Raw genomic sequence first — 17,642 nt, 5'->3', positions numbered from 1 at the left:
CAGAAGCAGAGACACATTTTAGGAAACCGCTACACACACCAAGAGAGAGATGATGTGCTATAATAACAGTGTGGAAAGAAGGGGGGATGGATTCCAAGATATTTAGGAAGGACAATCCATAAGGCTAAGTTTATACAGAAGCTCTTAAGATCAAAGAAAATATGAAATACACAAAAAGCATGAATTGATGGACGATTAGAGATAGGCCAACACAAAGTGAAAAAATAAGCATTGAGCCCAGGAGACCCAAAAAGGAGTTATATGGTTTAGTAGGGGAAAATGAAGCAAGCAAATACATTTCAGGTTTGGGTTTTCCAACTGTACTCTAAGGAACCAATGTACTTTGATCCAATGTATCAAAGTAATTTAGCACCAAAACAGATTTTTATCCATTTTGTAGAGGGAAAAAAAACAACTTTCTCAATTTTTAACTTTTGTCATTATCTGAAATAACCAATTTACATACATAAACACGGGAAAAAAAAATGACTACTTGTTTTTCTCAAAACACTAATTTCATGTTACATAAATATACTAATTTTCAGCTAGTTCATTTGTTCTCAGGCTGTGTGACAGAATTAAATGCCAGTGTTTTCATTATGTCCTACTAAAAGAAAGGTGTTAGTCACCATGACCATGACTTCCAATGTGCAGAAATACTGTTTCAAATGAAAGCAAGATACTTAACAGAGAAATCCTCTACTAGGTAGGCCTATGTCACAGGAGCCTAAGTATCAATTAGAAAGAAGTTCTAACAGAAATGTGAATGAGTTTAAGATAGAAACCACAGATACCCAGAAATGAAACTAAGGGCAGACTGTTTAAAGAGGGTCTTAAACAGCCCCAAGGAAGAAGAGATAAGCCAAATGAGATTCCCCCAAAATTTTTCAGAAAAAGGAAAAGAAGTCTTTGGAATACATTTTGAGCAGGAAGAAGGACAGAAAGGAAATTGACAACTAAGTATCTTTCACAAAGCTCACAGTGTTAGGCTCTTCATGTACACTATGAGCCCACAACGACCCCGAAAAAGGTAGGTATTATAATTCCAGAGATGAAACTGAGGCGCGGAAAGCTTATATTACCTACACCTACCCAGATCTAGATTGTTCAAACTCCCAAAGCCCATGCATTCTCGAAATTTCCAATGAATAGATCAAGAAGTCAATGTTGCTAACCTAAGAAGTTTCAATACTTAACTTTGGAATAAATGCCAGTTTGAGATTAAAATCAGAAGGAAGACAGATTATTGCACAGCAAGATGGAAACGGTATGAAGGGAATGAACAGAGGAGACAAATAGGAGAAATGTCCCAATGAAGATGTAAAATAAATAGCTGACCATATTTTACAAACTAATGCTAGTAATGTAGTACAAACATGTACTGAGAGCTAAGCCAATGCTTTAGAAACATTTTCAGGGGCGCTCGTGTGGCTCAGCCAGTTAAGTATCTGACTCTTGGTTTCGACTGAGGTCATGATCTCACGGTTCGTGGGTTCAAGCCCCACATCCAGCTCTATGCTGACGACACAGAACCTACTTGAGATTCTCTCTCCTTCACTCTGTACCTACCCTGCTCACTCGAAGTAAATAAACATTTAAAAATAAAAAATAAATAAAAACATTTTCAATCCAGTGACCTGGGTGAATGTGTGGTGGTCCTGATCTGCTTGCTATGACTAATCCTGACCTAGATTGATTGAGAACACTCCAGAAACTATCAAAATGTCATCTTTTTAAAGTCAATATTAGAAATAATGATTTACTCACATTTGAAATAAAAATACATTGTTTTGAACCAGTGACACCTAAACTACAGACCAAAGAACGCTTGGGAGGCCAAGGGATCCATTAATCCACTAGAGGCACACCAAGCCCTAACTAATTATACTAAAAAGTGTAAAAACATCATTAATGAAAAAAAATCATTGAAAAGCATTACTAAATTCATGAGAGGTTTTTGAAACATATTTTCTGAACAGTGAGAATTTAAAGTACAAAAATATTATCAGGGAAGGGAAAAATTTGGGAAAAACTTGGTATTTTTACAAGAAATAACAGCACAGTTATAAATAACACTCAATGACCTACTGAAAATTCATTCACAGGAATAACAATTCGAGACCTCTAACCTCAGTAGTGACTTAGTAATGACAATGACTTTTACAAGCCATTAATGAAGGAGATTTTAGGTTTATATACATCTTATACACAAAATCTAGGGATCTTTTTTTTTTTTTCTTAATGTTTATTTTTGAAAGAGAGAGCATGATGGGGAAGGGGCACTCAGAATCCGAAGACACAGAATCCGAAGCAGGCTCCAGGCTCTGAGCTGTCAGCACAGAGCCTGATGCGGGGCTCGAACCCACAAGCCATGAGATCATGACCTGAGCCCAAGTAGGACACCCAACTGACTGAGCCACCCAGGCGCCCCTAGGGATCCTTTCTTAGTCAACTGGGCACAAATTCTTTACTTGCACTTTTTTGGAGTGAAAAAGGGGGAAAGGGATATGGAGGAACATCTAATGCCATTCTCTAATGCCATTAGGCAATACTCTTAATATTTACTTTTCCTATTCTGAAACTATTACAGACTCACAGAATTTCAGTGTTCAGGTGAAGAGAGCTCTTAAAAAGGTTATATTATTCAATCTTCTCCTCACCTTACAAGTAAGATTTATTGAGAGGAAAAACAACAATTTTACTTTGAACCCTTTAAATACAATATAAATGCAAATACTGTTAGGTAGATATAAGAGAACTGTGTTACAGTGTATCTAACAAAGGATTTCGTAGACCTTAGGTGAAGTTTAACATGTAGCAATGTTTTAACAAACCCCAAAATTGCTAACCTCAGAGTGACTCTATCTGAAACAATGAACAAAAGGTTCCATTTCTATCATAAATAAACACATTCAAAAATACCACCTATTTCAAAATAGTACACCTATGAAAGCATCTACGATAAATAAGAAACAAGGACACAGTAGTAGAAATGAAGAGCCATCCTTGGCAGGAAGAGAATCCTGAGAAACAACAGCCAATCAGAAGAATGCAAGGGTACAGTTCCCACCGAGAATACCAACACTGAAACCTATCAACCAGGACAAGATTGCTCTTGTTGAGACCTAAAGCAGATCTTTATAGCTCTGGGCAGATACAAGGGGTCTATCTGTAGCAGTGGCAAGTGTGCAGACAATGGGGTCAAACAATATCTGGGTTCAAATCCTGGCTACATCATCCACTAGTAGTATAATACGGTCAGATAATAACTTATGTGATCAAGTAATAACTTGTTTCCTCAAATGGGAATAAAAAGAGAACCTATTTTACAGGATTGCTGTTGCATAAATGTTACATTACTAGCTATTAAATATCATTTGGATAAATATTAGTATCACGTCAAAAATACAGGTTTTCTTCCACATCACTGATCCAACGCTTTATTCCCTAAAATACAACTTTACTTGTGGGCAATCTATTCAATAACTTCCACATTAGTTCTATAAAACACGAGTTCCTTTTTACCTATAAGTGTCACATATTCAATTTGTCCAGCTAATCAGTTAGGTTGCCTAGAGGAGACTGGTAGACCTCTTTATGTAAAGCAAGTATCTTTCTTTGCCTGAACTAATAACAAACAGGACTTTTTCTCCTTAACAACGCTAAGTATGTCTGCCTTTTAACTCCGCTTCAACTTTGCTTTTACAAAGCCCACACGTAACGAATGACATTTAGTTTAAGAAGTTGAAGGATAATGATCCACTCAGAATTTAGCTAATATAATCTATGAACAAGGTATTTATTCAGTGTCTACTGAATGCAATTCCTTAATTAAGAACATCAGGAGAGGGGCGCCTGGGTGGCTCCGTTGGTTAAGTGTCCAACTCTTGGTTTCAGCTCAGGTCATGATCTCACGTTTTGTGAGTTCAAAGCCCCACATCAGGCTCTGCGCTGACAGTGGGGAGCCTTGCTTGGGATTCTCTCTCCCTCTCTCTCTCTATCCCTTTCACGCATGCATACTCTCTCGCTCTCTCTTCCTCTCTCAAAATAAATAAATGAAACAACAACAAAAAAAAAGAACATCACGAGATACAAAAGATAATATAAAAAATTCATTAACAAGGATTTTCATTACCTTGAGTAATATAATTTGTATTTTTTAATAGCTATTTTTCAAGGGAGCAATTGCTCACTGAAGTTTGCCTCTTCCTGCTCTCACTACAAAACTTATAGGAAGAATGGATTCACAAAGGAATGTGCAGATAACAAAATTTCAAATATGCTTTACAAAAAAACACATGAAAGAATGGAGGGGGTGGGACAACTTTCTTGATTACCACCATCAAATCCAGATGGTTAGACACCTTGAGATTTACTACAGTGTTGATTTTTTTTCTCTTTTAACCCTCCAGATAACCCATGAATAAATATTACCTGTTATCCCTTTGTCACAGATAAAAACTGAGCCTTAGAGAGATGAACTGTAACAAGGTAACAACAAAGCAAGCATGGAGCAGAATTAGAAACCTAGGAGCTCTGACCCCACATCCCCCCAAGATACTGTACTCTTAACCCTAGAACATATTTTTCAATCTGCTGGTCACACCACAGTGAGTTGTCAAGTCAATTCAGTGTATCATGATCAGCATTCTTAAATATTTCAATACAGAACAGAAAACTAGCGCAGAGTGCGTAGAGAGGATAAACATTTCACGACATGACTTTTTCAGTTCCGTGTGTGCGTATATACTAGATCACAACGTAAAACATGTCATTATGTTTACACAACGTAAAAATACCACGGGATGCAGTAAAAAGGTTTCAAAATCACTACTCTGTACTATACACTGCCTCCCAAGAATTAAATAAGCAAGTTAACTTGATGGGTTTTGTACTGTACTCATAAAACCAGAGTTCCTGCTCTTCAAGAGCCTATCTTTCCATCTACACAAAATTTCAGTGGTATCCCAAGTGTGTCCTAATAAGTTCAACGACATCAAAGTCAATCTTCAGCATTAAAAAAAAAAAAAAAGACAACTGCAAAAACTTTAGGATCCTATCATTTTGGTAACTACTTAGCTATTTCATGTGAAAGCAGTTCTTCTCAGAAAGTATCTTTACACTAATTTTAGGCAGACAAAGCACGGGAACTGAGAGACTCATGAAGTCAGGGTACCTGCAAGACCAGATCTCAAATCCGAGCGTTCAGGACCTTCACAGGTGGCAAGTCTCAAATCAAAGCTCAATTTAGAAACTAAGAAACGCAGAAATATATCTGCAGCCGGAGTCTTTGAGATGAATCATTTTAAAAAGCATGAAAGAATCTCCACACTGTCCGTTTTTAAGCAGTACGTGATTTCAGCAAAGCCCTTAAGTAAAACTGCCAGACACTTAACAGCATCCAACGAATGAATGAATGAACGGGACTGTCAGCCACCAACTAAGCCTCCCCTTCTAATACTTACACGAGCTAGAGTAAAATTCACTTAAAATTCTATCGACAACTGTGTGTAATTAAGTTAGCCTGGGGGACAAAAGAGCAGAAGCCAAAAGAATATAGATGTTTTTCCAGATAAAGGAAATTCTGGAAGCAGCTTCTTTAAACACGAAAATGAAACGTTCCCTTGCTCTCAAAATCACTGTCCGATGCAAGGCACCCGTGCCAAATTCTGCATTTTGTCCTAGAGATTCCATACAGACTGTCTTTGGGGCAATGATCCTGGCTTTCCCCGCAGCTTAGGGAAAAAAAATCACCTGATTGCCGTAAAAATACTGGGGGAAAGGAATCCCTTCGCACTGTTAGCTGGCTCGTGTCTCCGAGTCTACCTGCTCCAGGGCAACTCCGGATTTGACAGCTTTCTAGACCTTCCTGGCCGACTCCGTACAAGCCCTACTTCGTCCCTAATCATGGCTGTCTAGAAAACAAACAAACAAACAAACAAACAACCATTTAACCCAACATAAACCGCTAATGGTCAACTCTCAAAGGTCAAAGGGGACCCAGCTTTTAACCTTCCCTCAGCAACACGTGTTTAGTACAAACTTCCGGGTGCGGTTACAATTGGCTGCGCAATTCAATGGATAAAAACGTTGCTTTATTTGACTCTCATTTTCTTGGCCCGTCTCTCCCCACGTTTCTCAACCAGCGACTCCCCAAAACAAAAGCTTCCTACAGTAAACGGAGCCCGCACAGAAAAAGGGCTTCTCTGTGCGAGGATCAAGTTAGTGGTCCGCAAACATTAACCAAACAGCCGCACAAAGCCGGGCTGGAAAGGGGAGGAGCTGGATCGCCAGGGTCAGGAAAGAAACAATCACAAGGGTTCGGGCACATCCAAGTCTCCTCGGCGGTTAAACCGATCCCAACCCACTTCAGGGAAACCACCAGCAAGCACTGGTTTGGGGAACTTTAGATGCTCGTTACGCCGAGCACTCTCAGAGTAAGCAAATCCGCAACCGCCTTTCTCTGCATAGATGCTTAGGGTCTGGGAGGCGAGCGAGCCTGAGACAAAATTAACCTGATCGCTCGGTGAGGCTTGAAGGTGGCCCCCACGTGTCCCACGAACCGCTTCGACACCCTGAGAGCCAGGTAATCGGGAAACTGCGGGTGTGGGGTCCAGATTTGGGGCGCTCCCACCGCCTCCCGCACTCGTCGCAAGCCGGGGGCAAGCCTCCGACAGGAGGACTTTTGAAGGATTGCGGAGCTCACTTTCCTGCGGGTCCGGGACCTCGCAGTCCTCGAGTGGAGCGGGGGAAGCAAGGGGGGCGACCCAAGTAGAGTCGGAGCCGGAGTCCGCAGACCTTGCCTCCCCGCCCAAACTGGGTGCCTCCGGCCCGGGACAGCGGGGCCCCCGGGGCCCGAGAGCCCCACGCGCAGCGACCGCAGGGCCCGGCGCTGACGGGCGGAGGAAGCGAGTGCGGCGGGGCTGCTGCTGGGACCGTGGCCCCGAGAACCCTGGGGCGCGCAGCTGAGGGGGCGAAGAGGGGCGAGGGAGGCCCCAAGCCGGGGTGAGGTGGCTGCCCCCCCCCCCCCAGCCCGGCCCCACACGGCCCCCTGAGGAGGGTGGGAGTGGGAGGCTGGCTGTCCGGGAGGGGGAGTGTGGAAGCAGAAGAGAGCTAAGGAAAGGACTTACTTTCCCCGCGGGATCCGACGCCGGAACAGCTTCTCCCGGGTGGCGAGAGCTTGAAGAACTAGAGGCGACTGGAGCGGAGGCGGCGGTGGCGGCGGCAGCAGCGGCGTCCGGCTCTGCCTACCTCCCCGCCGCCATCTTGACGCCCCTCCCCCCGGCCCCCCCGCCCCGCCGGAGGGGAGGGGGTGGGGCGACGGACGAGGCGCCGCGCGCACGCAGCGCGCGCCGCGCGCCCCACGTGACTTCCTCCCTTCCCCCCCCCCACCCGCTCCCCAGCGCCCCCCTCCGCCCCGCCTCCCTCCTAGGTGAAGGAAGATGATTTCCCCCCCCCATCTTGACCGCCCCCTGCCTTCGCTGCCAAGCACGGACTCCGCCGGCCCCAGCCGACCCGGTACCAGTGGTTGGATCCAAGAGAATTCCGGAACCCAAACGGTCCTTTACCGCGTCTCCGGGGTGGGCGAGGGGTGAGGGGGCCGGGTTTCCGAGAAGGGGGAGGGGGGAAGGCGAAGGCCTCTTGGAAGAGTCACGTGTCTACTGCTTCCGCCGGCGCTCAAACACCTCGCGAGAATTCCGTTCCCCCTCCCTTTCTGCCCCGCGGGCCGTCGGGAGGAAGGTCCGCACGCTGGTTTTGCCACGAGGAGGTCAGCCGGTGGGCCGGGCGCATGCGTCCCACACCTGCTTTCAAAAGTCGGGCTAGGAGGGGCCCGAAGCTATTTTCAAAACCTTTTGGTGTGTGGCTTCGGCCCAGGAAGTTACCTAGTGGCGTCTCTATCACTTTGGAAAGCTCTTCATTACCCAGTCAATCCGAGAAAAAAATATTCGCTTATTCTTTGCTTGTTAGGCTCGCCCAAAGCACTTTATTCAATATGAAACCGCAGTATAACTCGGAGACCGTCGGCTGGTCCACTGTCATTATCATACCCTAAGGAGTGTGAGCAGAGTCAGCCCCATTTCTTTTTTCTGAACCATTGCTCTTGATTAATGATTGCTGCAGAAAAGGTTTGTCCCCACCACCTCTCGCTTCCTTATTTTCTTCTCCTTCCCCTTATTCTTACCACTACTACTATTATTATTGTTCTTATTAAATGACCTGACAGAATAAACAAATTAACTTCTTGGTAACCCTTTTGTAAAGTCATTCTGAATGCTGTTTGACTCCGTTGCTTAGGTAATAGGCACGCCTGGGTGAGTCTTGCCCCCTACTGGCGGCGCATCCCGCTCGCCTTGCGTTGAAAACCCAAGTCCCCAAAACACTTGGAGGTTAAGGTGTGAGCTCCTCAGGAGAAAGTAGAGGGAAAGTGGGGAGGAAAAAAAAAGTAGTTATGGCAAGATGATGATGAATCTTCCAACTGGGCGTTTATATACCTAAGTATGTGTCATATATGTATATATATATTCATATAAGTGAACATTTTAAATTGCTGACTAATTACTTTGCTTTCATTATTTCATTTCATCCTTACACACAAAGAAACCTGGTAAAGGTAAAAAGGATAAAACTAGTCCCATAAGAACAAGGCCCTCATGTGTCCTGTTCACTGCTGGCCACTAGACTAGCCCTAGTTTCTGGTCTAGTGTAGATGACACCAAACAAGCCATGACAAATCTGTCAAATTATGAAAAGACAAGGAAATGAAAGGAGAAAGGATGCAGAAAAAAAAATATGAAACACTGTATTTAATGAATCAGTGTCTTCTGAGCATGGCTGGTACAATTTGGTTTCCAAGTGGCCCTCAAACTCTAGCTGCACGCTAGGACTAGGTAAATACTAGGTTCCAAAAAGTGGAGGTCTGACCTAGAAACCCCCACCTTTAGAGATATTTTCTGAGCATCCAAGCCAGGTCCTTGCTGCCAGATCTGCATAATCTCCTTCTCTGGGACCAAAGTAAGAGATGGTATTTCAGGAGATATTGCAATATAACCGTGTATTTGCACACAATGTCACACACAAGGTTATTCACTGCAGCATTATTTGTAGAATCAAACGATGGGAAACAAACTAAATGTCTTTGAGGAAAGGACTGGTTAACTGAACTGGGGTACTTTCCTACAGTGAAAAACAGTTGTTCAAGAGAATGAAGCACCTCTATCTATGAGTACGTATAATAATATATTTTGCTTGCGTGTACACATAGAGCATCTCAGAATGACAATGCAAGTAGCAGTTGTATCGGGATGGGAGTCAAGCTACTGAGGACCGGAAGCAGGAGGAAGACGTATTGGGTCCACCCAGAACAGAGATGCTATTGGAAGCAGCTAATTCAGAAACAAAACCAAACCCTGTTGAGGCATGGTATTGACTTCTCCACGGCTGTTAAAACTGCACTTCTCACTCCATTCAACAAGTATTTATTGAGCCCTTACTATGGGCCAGGTACATTGTTAGAAATTAGGGGCACAAATGTAAGAAAACCAAATGAAAATAGAGACGGGGATGGTTCCTACCCATAGATTAATGTCCTTACAGTGTTGGGGCACCTGGGTGGCTCAGTCGTTTAAGTGTCCAACTTTGGCTCAGGTCATGATCTCATGGTCCGTGGGTTCGAGCCCTGTGTTGGGCTCTGTGCTGATAGCTCAGGGCCTGGAGACTGCTTCAGATCCTGTGTCTCCCTCTCTCTCTTCTTCCCCCGCTGGTACTCTGTCTCTCTCAAAAATAAATAATCATTAAAAAATTGTTTAATATCCCTACATTGTAGTGGGTGTTAATCCAAAAATTACACAAAATGTAAACTTGTAATTGTGACATTGTTACAAAGAAGCTAACAGCCTATTACAGAGGGATTTGACCTCACCAGAGGACTCAAAAGCTGCCTCCTTGAGGAAGTGGGAAAAGTAGGTATTAAGTGGGCAAAGAGAAGAGGGAACTGCATTTCAAGAAGAGGAAACAGCACATGCAAATGTCCTGAAACAGGTAGGAGCAAAGCAAGGAGAAGCGACAGTAACAAGGCAAGCGCACAGGTCATTAAGACAGACGTCTCTCAGCTCCAAACCCAGGCTTCTCTAGTCTGTATCCTGATGCGCAAAACCACATTTCTGCTCTGCCAGCTGTTTCAGTGTTTGTTTCTGCAACAGGGAGTGCCAGAGGGAGACGACAAAGCTGGAGGAGGAGAAAGTTTCCTGTGGACATCATCCCAACAACACTTCTTCACCCTAGCAGCTGCCTCTCCTTCCTGTAGCAGCAGCTCTCCTCAGTGTCCCCCAGGCCTGCGGGATAGTCCCACCAAACCCTCCTCTCAGGGGGCGGGACCAGCAGGACCCTCCACAGGGCCACCCTGTAAGGTCTGGGATGCTGGCACCAGCTGAGCAGAGCTCCCTCCTTGGAGTTTAGGTCTGAGCAACACGGGTCCCTTTTTTGTGTTTCTAAGTTTAATGACCACCAACCCCCTCCCTGCATCCCCATAGCCCAAGTGGTGGGAGCTGCTTCCTGCAGCTGGAGAGGTGATGTCTTAAAGTTCTCTTTTCACCCTTTCAGGTCACCTAGTTAACCAGCTTAGACCCAGTTAACAGTTCTTTACATTAATGGATCTCTATTCAAAACCCGGTGTAGTTTCGGCCTCCTGTCTGAACCTTGATTGACATAGCAAGTAACAGGGAATTATCAGTAGGATTATAAAAATAGATGAAGGTCATTCTCCAAGAGCATTTTGTAACTGAGTTTGGACTTTATTCTGTAGGCTACAGGGAGCTCAGAAGCCTGTTATGCAGAGAGCTGCCATGGTTGGCTAGACATTCTAGAATATCACTCTGGGAGCTGTGTAGCAGAGGGATCTAAGAACTGGGCTGCAGATATGAGGACTAGATAGATCGAGAGAAGGTAAGAACAGAAGGTGATATGGAGCAAAATTCTGTTGAGCAAAAGAAGAGGTCCAGGTTCAAGAGATATTTAGGAGATAAAGCCAACGACACACAGTGTCGTTGTACAACACACTATAGTGTGTACACTATAGTGTGTTGTACAACAACCCTAGTTGTATAGGGGTTGTGAGGAGGGAGGAGTCTATAATGAAGCCTCAGTTTCTCTCTCCGGAACCTAGGTAGATAATAGTGCCACAGCTGAAACTATGACCTCAGGAAGACCAACATGTGAAGAGGAAGACAATGAGTTTGGCTTTAGATAATGGAGAAAGTTTTGCTTATCTATTACTATGTAACAAACACCCCCAAACCTAATGACTTAACCACCATTTTGGTTTTTTCTCACGCTGCAAGCTGGAGATGCTGGCAGGATGCTGGAATAGCTGTTTCTCTCTCTCCCTGTGGTCTCTCCAGTTGCCTCATGGTTCTTACGTGGTGGCTCTGGGCTCCCAAAAACATAAAAGCAGAAGCTTACAGCCTCTCTTGAATTTTAGGCTTGCAACTGACCAAGTGATGTTTCCATCACATTCTGTCAATTAACAAGGCCGCACAAGATTCAAGGAAAGACAACACAAGGGTACGAAGGGGTGGGAAGGGCTGACTGGCTCAGTTGGTAGAGCATGCAACTCTTGATCTTGGGTTGTGAGTTCAAACCCCACATTGGGCGTAGAGATTACTTGAAAATACAATAATCTTTTTTAAAAAAAAAATGTTTATTTTGAGAGACAGCACGCAAGTCGAGGAGAGGCAGAGAGAGAGAGAGAGAGAGAGAGAATTCCAAGCAGGCTCCATGCTCAGTGCAGAGCCCAATGCGGGGCTCAATCCCACAACTGTGAGATCATGACCTGAGCCAAAATCAAGAGTCAGACACTTAACTGACTGAGCCACCCAGGCGTCCCTAAAATAATCTTTAAAAAAATATGAACAGTAGGAGGTATTGTTCATTGGAGGCCATGAAAGTAAGTCTATCATGAGGAATTTTGAGGGGCCAATGGGACATCCAAGTGGAAAGGTCTAGCAAGCAGTTGGGAATCTACAGCTTGAGGATCTAGATGGGGATTAAAACATGAAAAAGGATAAAACTGTGCTAGAAAGAATGCAGAGAGGAAAGCAGGGGGCCAAAGGCAGAACCCTCAGGGTGTGTATCTAAGAGGTGAGCACTCAGTGAGCCTGAGTAAAGTCAGGCAGAGAGGTAAAGCAGAACCAGGGAGAGATTATATCACGGATGCCACGGAAGTAGCGTTTCAAGGGATGAGTGGTGAGCAGCCTAATGCAGCATCAGAATGTGACTAAAGCATCTACTGGACTTTTCACAATGGCAGACATCATGTGGACAGAGGCTTTTGGTGGGTTGTGTTTTGAAGGCCTTTTTTTTTTTTTTTTTTTTAGCAGTTTTATATTCACAGCAAATTTGAGGGGAAGGTACAGAGACTTCCCATGTACCCCCACCCCCACCCATGCACAGGCTCCCCAGTTAATCAATGTCCCCTACTAGAACAATACATTTGTTACAGTTGTGCTAACCCCACCTTGATACATCACTATCACCCAAAGTCCGTAGTTCACCTTAAAGTTTGCTCTTGGTGGTATACGTTGTACGGGTTTGGACAAACGCATAATGACATCTATCTATCGTCACAGTTATCAGAGTATTTTCACTGCCTTAAAAATCTGTGCTCTGGAACAGGTTGTTTTTGACTCCCCCCCCCCCCATCCATCTCGGTCTCTTTTTTTTTAATCTTTATTTTTGAGAGAGAGACAGTGTATGTGTGAGCAGGGAAGGAACAGAGAGAGAGAGAGAGAGAGAGAGAGAGACCGAATCCAAAGCAGGCTCTGGGCTCCGAGCTGTCAGCACAGAGCCCGACCCAGGGCTTGAACTCATGAACCGCGAGACCATGATCTGAGCCGAAGTCGGACACTTAACCGACTGAGCCACGCAGGTGCCCCACCTGTCTTTCTTCAGATAGTGGCACTTTAATTTTTATCTCTCTGTCTCAAAGTCCATGTGGTTTGGAGAACAGTGATCATCTCCCATACACATTACTCCAGAGTTGAGCATGTAATTCAGTTCTGGCAAATTGAAGTGTTGGGTGCACTTCTAGGCCACACCCATAGATTCAGCGCTGAGGCAACGAGTTTCAGTTTCAGAACTTTATGTTGAAAGTAGTAGGAAAAAGAGGCGCCTGGCTGACTCAGGTCAGCATGCAACTCTTTATCTCAGGGTTGTGAGTTCAAGCCCCATGTTGGACCTAGAACTTAAAAAAAAAAAAAAAATCATTATAAAACCAAGACATGAACTGAAAGTAGTTGGAAAAAGACAGTTCCTTGCCACTGACATTGCTAAGATAGCATCAGGAAGTGGGGGCAGAGGCCACGTAGAATGGGAGACCAGTCTGTGAGGCTGACCTAACAGCAGTAGGGCAAAGAGGTGGACAGGGAGGGACAAGGAGACACTAAATCCAGACGACACTCTTTGACTCCCTGGATCCTGTCCTGCCTGAAGTTACTTCTACCCTTGAACTTTTCTGTTATGAGCGATAATCCACATCCTCATTTCCTTGAGCCAGGTCGAGCTGGGCTTCTTTCAATGGCAATCCAAAACCAATCTTGATTAATACAGACACTAATTAAAGTGAAAAGTTGAAAGGTTTAAACAGATATTTAAACTAATTTTTAAAAGTCTTCCCTGGCCTGAGAACCAGCTTTTTGGAGTACAGACTGATATGGACTCAAACTGTCCCAAGAAAGTATGGACATTTTTAATCCCTGTGGAGTATCTCTTTAGGAAAGGGAAAACGAAATGGAAGAATGACAAGAAAAAATGAAGGCCCAGGTAACAAGAGTTGAGTTTCTGGTGGGGCTCGATGCCATGACCCTGGATTGTGATCTGAGCTGAAATCAAGAGTCGGATGCTCAACCAAATGACTGAGCCACACAGGCGGCCCTATTACCTGTTTCTTAATACAGATTTTCAGAATGTTCTGGCAACTCTTCACACACAAAGTGTTGACGGTCATTATTGGTTTGGATCATTGCCATAACCTGTCTTTACCTTCTCCAAGGTAGTATAGTAGCATATGCATAGAATGGTTCTGGAGCTGGGAGAATGAGATTAAGGAGGAGAAGGGTTTCTGTTGAAAGTTTTCACCCTATGTGTGTATTAACTTAAAATAATACTTCACTTTTTTTATGTTTTTATAATGGATGCCCTGCTATTCGTTTTTGTAAATTTCCCCTAAAAGCATCACATTTAAATTAGACATAAGACACATCACATTAAACATAAGATGTCTAAATTATTAAACTCAGACACACTATTGTCCCGTACTGAATTGTGTCTCCCATGAATTCAGATATTGGAGTTCTGACCCCCAGTACCTCGGAATGTGACCTTGGAGATAGGGTCTTTACAAATCAAATCAAGGTCATTAAACGAGGTCAAACGAGGTCATTAGTGTGATTCCCTAATCCAACATGGGTGTGTCCTTATAAAAGGGAAATTTGGAGGCACATGCAGACAGGCAGAAGGCCGCATGAAGATAAAGGCAGAGGTCGGGGTGATGCTTCTACAAACTAAGGAATGCCAAAGATTGTCAACATGCCACCAGAAAGCAGGCGACAGTCATGGAACAGACCCCTCCTCAGAGCCCTCCAAGGGAACCAGCCCTGCCGATACTTTAGGCTGTTTTTTTTTAATTTTTTAATGTTTATTTATTTTTGAGAGTGGGGAAGGGCAGAGAGAGAGGCAGACACAGAATCCGAAGCAGACTCCAAGCTCCCAGCTGTCAACACAGAGCCCGACACGGGACTCGAACCCACGACAGCATGACCTGAGCTGAAGTCAGATGCTTAACCAACGGACCACCCAGGTGCAGGCAAGATGGTTTTATTGTTTAAACCACTCAGTTCGTCCCAGCAAACTGATCCAGCTATTAAGTATATCTCTCAGAAAGAAAATGATGTTTATTCACCCCCTTCAAACTCACAAATTAAAGACCTATCCAAAAACTAAAAGCCCATGCATAAAAGAAATTTAAAAATCGCATTCTAGGGGTGCCTGGGTGGCTCGGGCGGTTAAGTGTCTGACTCTTTTTTTTTTTTCAACTTTTTTTTTTTTTAATTTATTTTTGGGACAGAGAGAGACAGAGCATGAATGGGGGAGGGGCAGAGAGAGAGGGAGACACAGAATCGGAAACAGGCTCCAGGCTCCGAGCCATCAGCCCAGAGCCTGACGCGGGGCTCGAACTCACAGACCGCAAGATCGTGACCTGGCTGAAGTTGGACGCTTAACCAACTGCGCCACCCAGGCGCCCCAAGTGTCTGACTCTTGATTTAGGCTCAGGTCATGATCTCACAGTTTGTGGGTTTGAGCCCTGCCTTGAGCCCTGTGCTGACAGCGTGGAGCCTGTTTGGGATTTTCTCTCTCCCTCTCTCTCTCTCTGCCCCTCCCCAATCTCTCTATCTCTCTCCCTCTCAAAAAAAAAAAAGGTTTTAATCACATTCTAAATTAAACAGTTTGACCTGTGCTGTTAAACCATCTTTCAGCTTGACTTTTCAAACAAACACCCTTACTGATCGATACATACATTCCCCATTTACTTTTTCAATACACTAATGAGGTTAAACCCTTAAGGAATTCTAGTCAGCTAAAGAACTAGTTTATAATACTGTTTCTTAAAAAGAGATGTTAAGATGGAAGGAAGATACACCCATTTTAAAGGATGAGGAAAAAGACTGAAGCATAGAAGCTATTGGTTCTATATCACCTGATACCAAATTTTATGCTATAGACATCATTTTCGCATATTCTCTCCATACTCAATAACAAGGAGCCTGACCACAGAGTCCTCTCTTGAAATGCTACTCAATAGACAAGTTTTGGCTTCCCTCTGAGGACACCAAGAAAAGAATGGAGAAGGAGAGGAAACTGTTAACAACCCAAATTATAGCAATTCACTAAGATGCAATTTTGTAACTTTATTTTAGTCACCGCTAAATGGCTACCATTTCCAACTCCTACATCCCCATATGCTTTATATTCAGTCTCCCATTTGAGCTTAACAATAAGCCTATGAGGTAAAGAGTATTGTTTTACTGTCACTTGTTTGCATCCCAAATATGTACATATATTGTATACATATTACACATATTAATGTATTACGTGTATATACATATCGAGAGGGGAAGTTTTATATATTTGTATGTGTGTATCCATGTATCCCTACACACACACACACACATATATATATATATACACACACATATACATAATAGAAAAAATATATATGTGTGTGTCTATATATGTATTCACAGAGAATGGGACGCAGTTAGTAGATCACAGTGGCCACCAGCCATGAAACTTTAGGGTGCACATTCCCCATTTGATAGAACCTTACAAGAACTGATACTGATGTGAAATATTTAACAATAGCAAAAGCCTGGAGCAAATATGAAAGCAAAAATAACACTAGAGTAAGGAAAGTAATCATAGCATTGGTGTGATTTCACCCACATGATGTAACCATCTTAGGAAAGTGGGGATCATTAAGCAAACAGTCCAAAAACATGTCACATTATTCCAAGATTCCAAACCTCAAAATAGATTATTGTAATTTATGTAACTATTTGCAGTGAGTAACTATTCAGATTCACCCATCTATCTATCCTTGGCTTGAAACCATTTAGTGGCTTCCCATTAGACATGGAATAAAAGTCGGAGTCCTCGCTATGACCTTTGTGTCTGTCTGGGTCTCGTTAGGAATAGAATCTAAAATAGGAAATTCAGGGGCGCCTGGGTGGCTCAGTCGGTTAAGCGTCCGACTTTGGCTCAGGCCATAATCTCACAGTTTGTGGGTTCGACCCCCGCATCGAGCTCTGAGTTGACAGCTTGGAGCCTGGAGCCTCCTTTAGATTCTGTCTCCCTCTCTCTCTGCCCCTCCCCTGCTCATAGTCTGTCTGTCTGTCTGTCTCTCTCTCTCTCTCTCAAAAATAAACATTAAAAAATTTTTAAATAAAATAGGAAATTCACTAAAGAGGTAGTGGGACCACTAAGGTAACTTAACCGCAGGAAGTAGCTCCCATCTTGAGGGCTGGAGAACAAATTGGGGAGATTAGAGCTAGAAGAATCAGAGGGGGAGCCTGTAAGAACATGGACGCTGAACCAAATGCCACCGTGAGAAGCAAAATGTCATTACTTAGGTGACCACGATGGGAACTGCAAACAAACAGGCATTAGCAAGTCCCCTCTCCCTCCCCCTGATTTCCAGATTCCCTGTTTCCTCTCCTGTTGACAGAACCTAATGCTAGCTGACAAAGGACCCATGTGGCTTGTAGCCCCAATATTGCAGAACAGGGTCGAGAAAACTAGATTTGGAGCTGAGAGGCCAGCACAGCCTTCAAGGGCCTATGTGATCTAGCGCCTGCCTACCTCTCCAGCCTGATTCCCTCCATTCTCCCCAGCACGTGCTCAATTCCAATGACATTGGGTGTCTTCTTTTTTCCCAAGCACACTAAGCTCATTCTTGCCTCCAGACATTCACACACGTTATTCCCTCTACCAGAAGTACCTTTTCCCTTGCGCCCTATTTATTTAGGGTATAACTTAAAGTTACTATTCAAAGATGATATATCTCACTTCATCAAATCTAGAGAAGCAACCCT

At 43.8% G+C, this 17,642-nt stretch overlaps 1 protein-coding gene across 3 annotated transcripts in view; it reads right to left on the bottom strand.

Annotated features, from left to right (window-relative positions):
- The window catches only part of SBNO1 (strawberry notch homolog 1), a 53,624-nt gene extending 46,348 nt beyond the window's left edge, over positions 1 to 7,276 (bottom strand). For all 3 annotated transcript variants that reach the window (XM_042961531.1, XM_042961533.1, XM_042961532.1), the window contains exon 1: positions 7,131 to 7,276. The gene's annotated coding sequence lies outside the window, so the exon portion shown is untranslated. The remainder of the gene's footprint in view (positions 1 to 7,130) is intronic.
- Between the last annotated feature and the right edge of the window lie 10,366 nt (positions 7,277 to 17,642).

The sequence above is a fragment of the Panthera tigris genome, chromosome D3, assembly GCF_018350195.1.
Source record: "Panthera tigris isolate Pti1 chromosome D3, P.tigris_Pti1_mat1.1, whole genome shotgun sequence".
In the NCBI taxonomy this organism is placed as follows: Eukaryota; Metazoa; Chordata; class Mammalia; order Carnivora; family Felidae; genus Panthera; species Panthera tigris.
The sequence above is the reverse complement of the archived record's forward strand: the minus strand, read 5'-3'. Positions and strand labels throughout refer to the sequence as shown.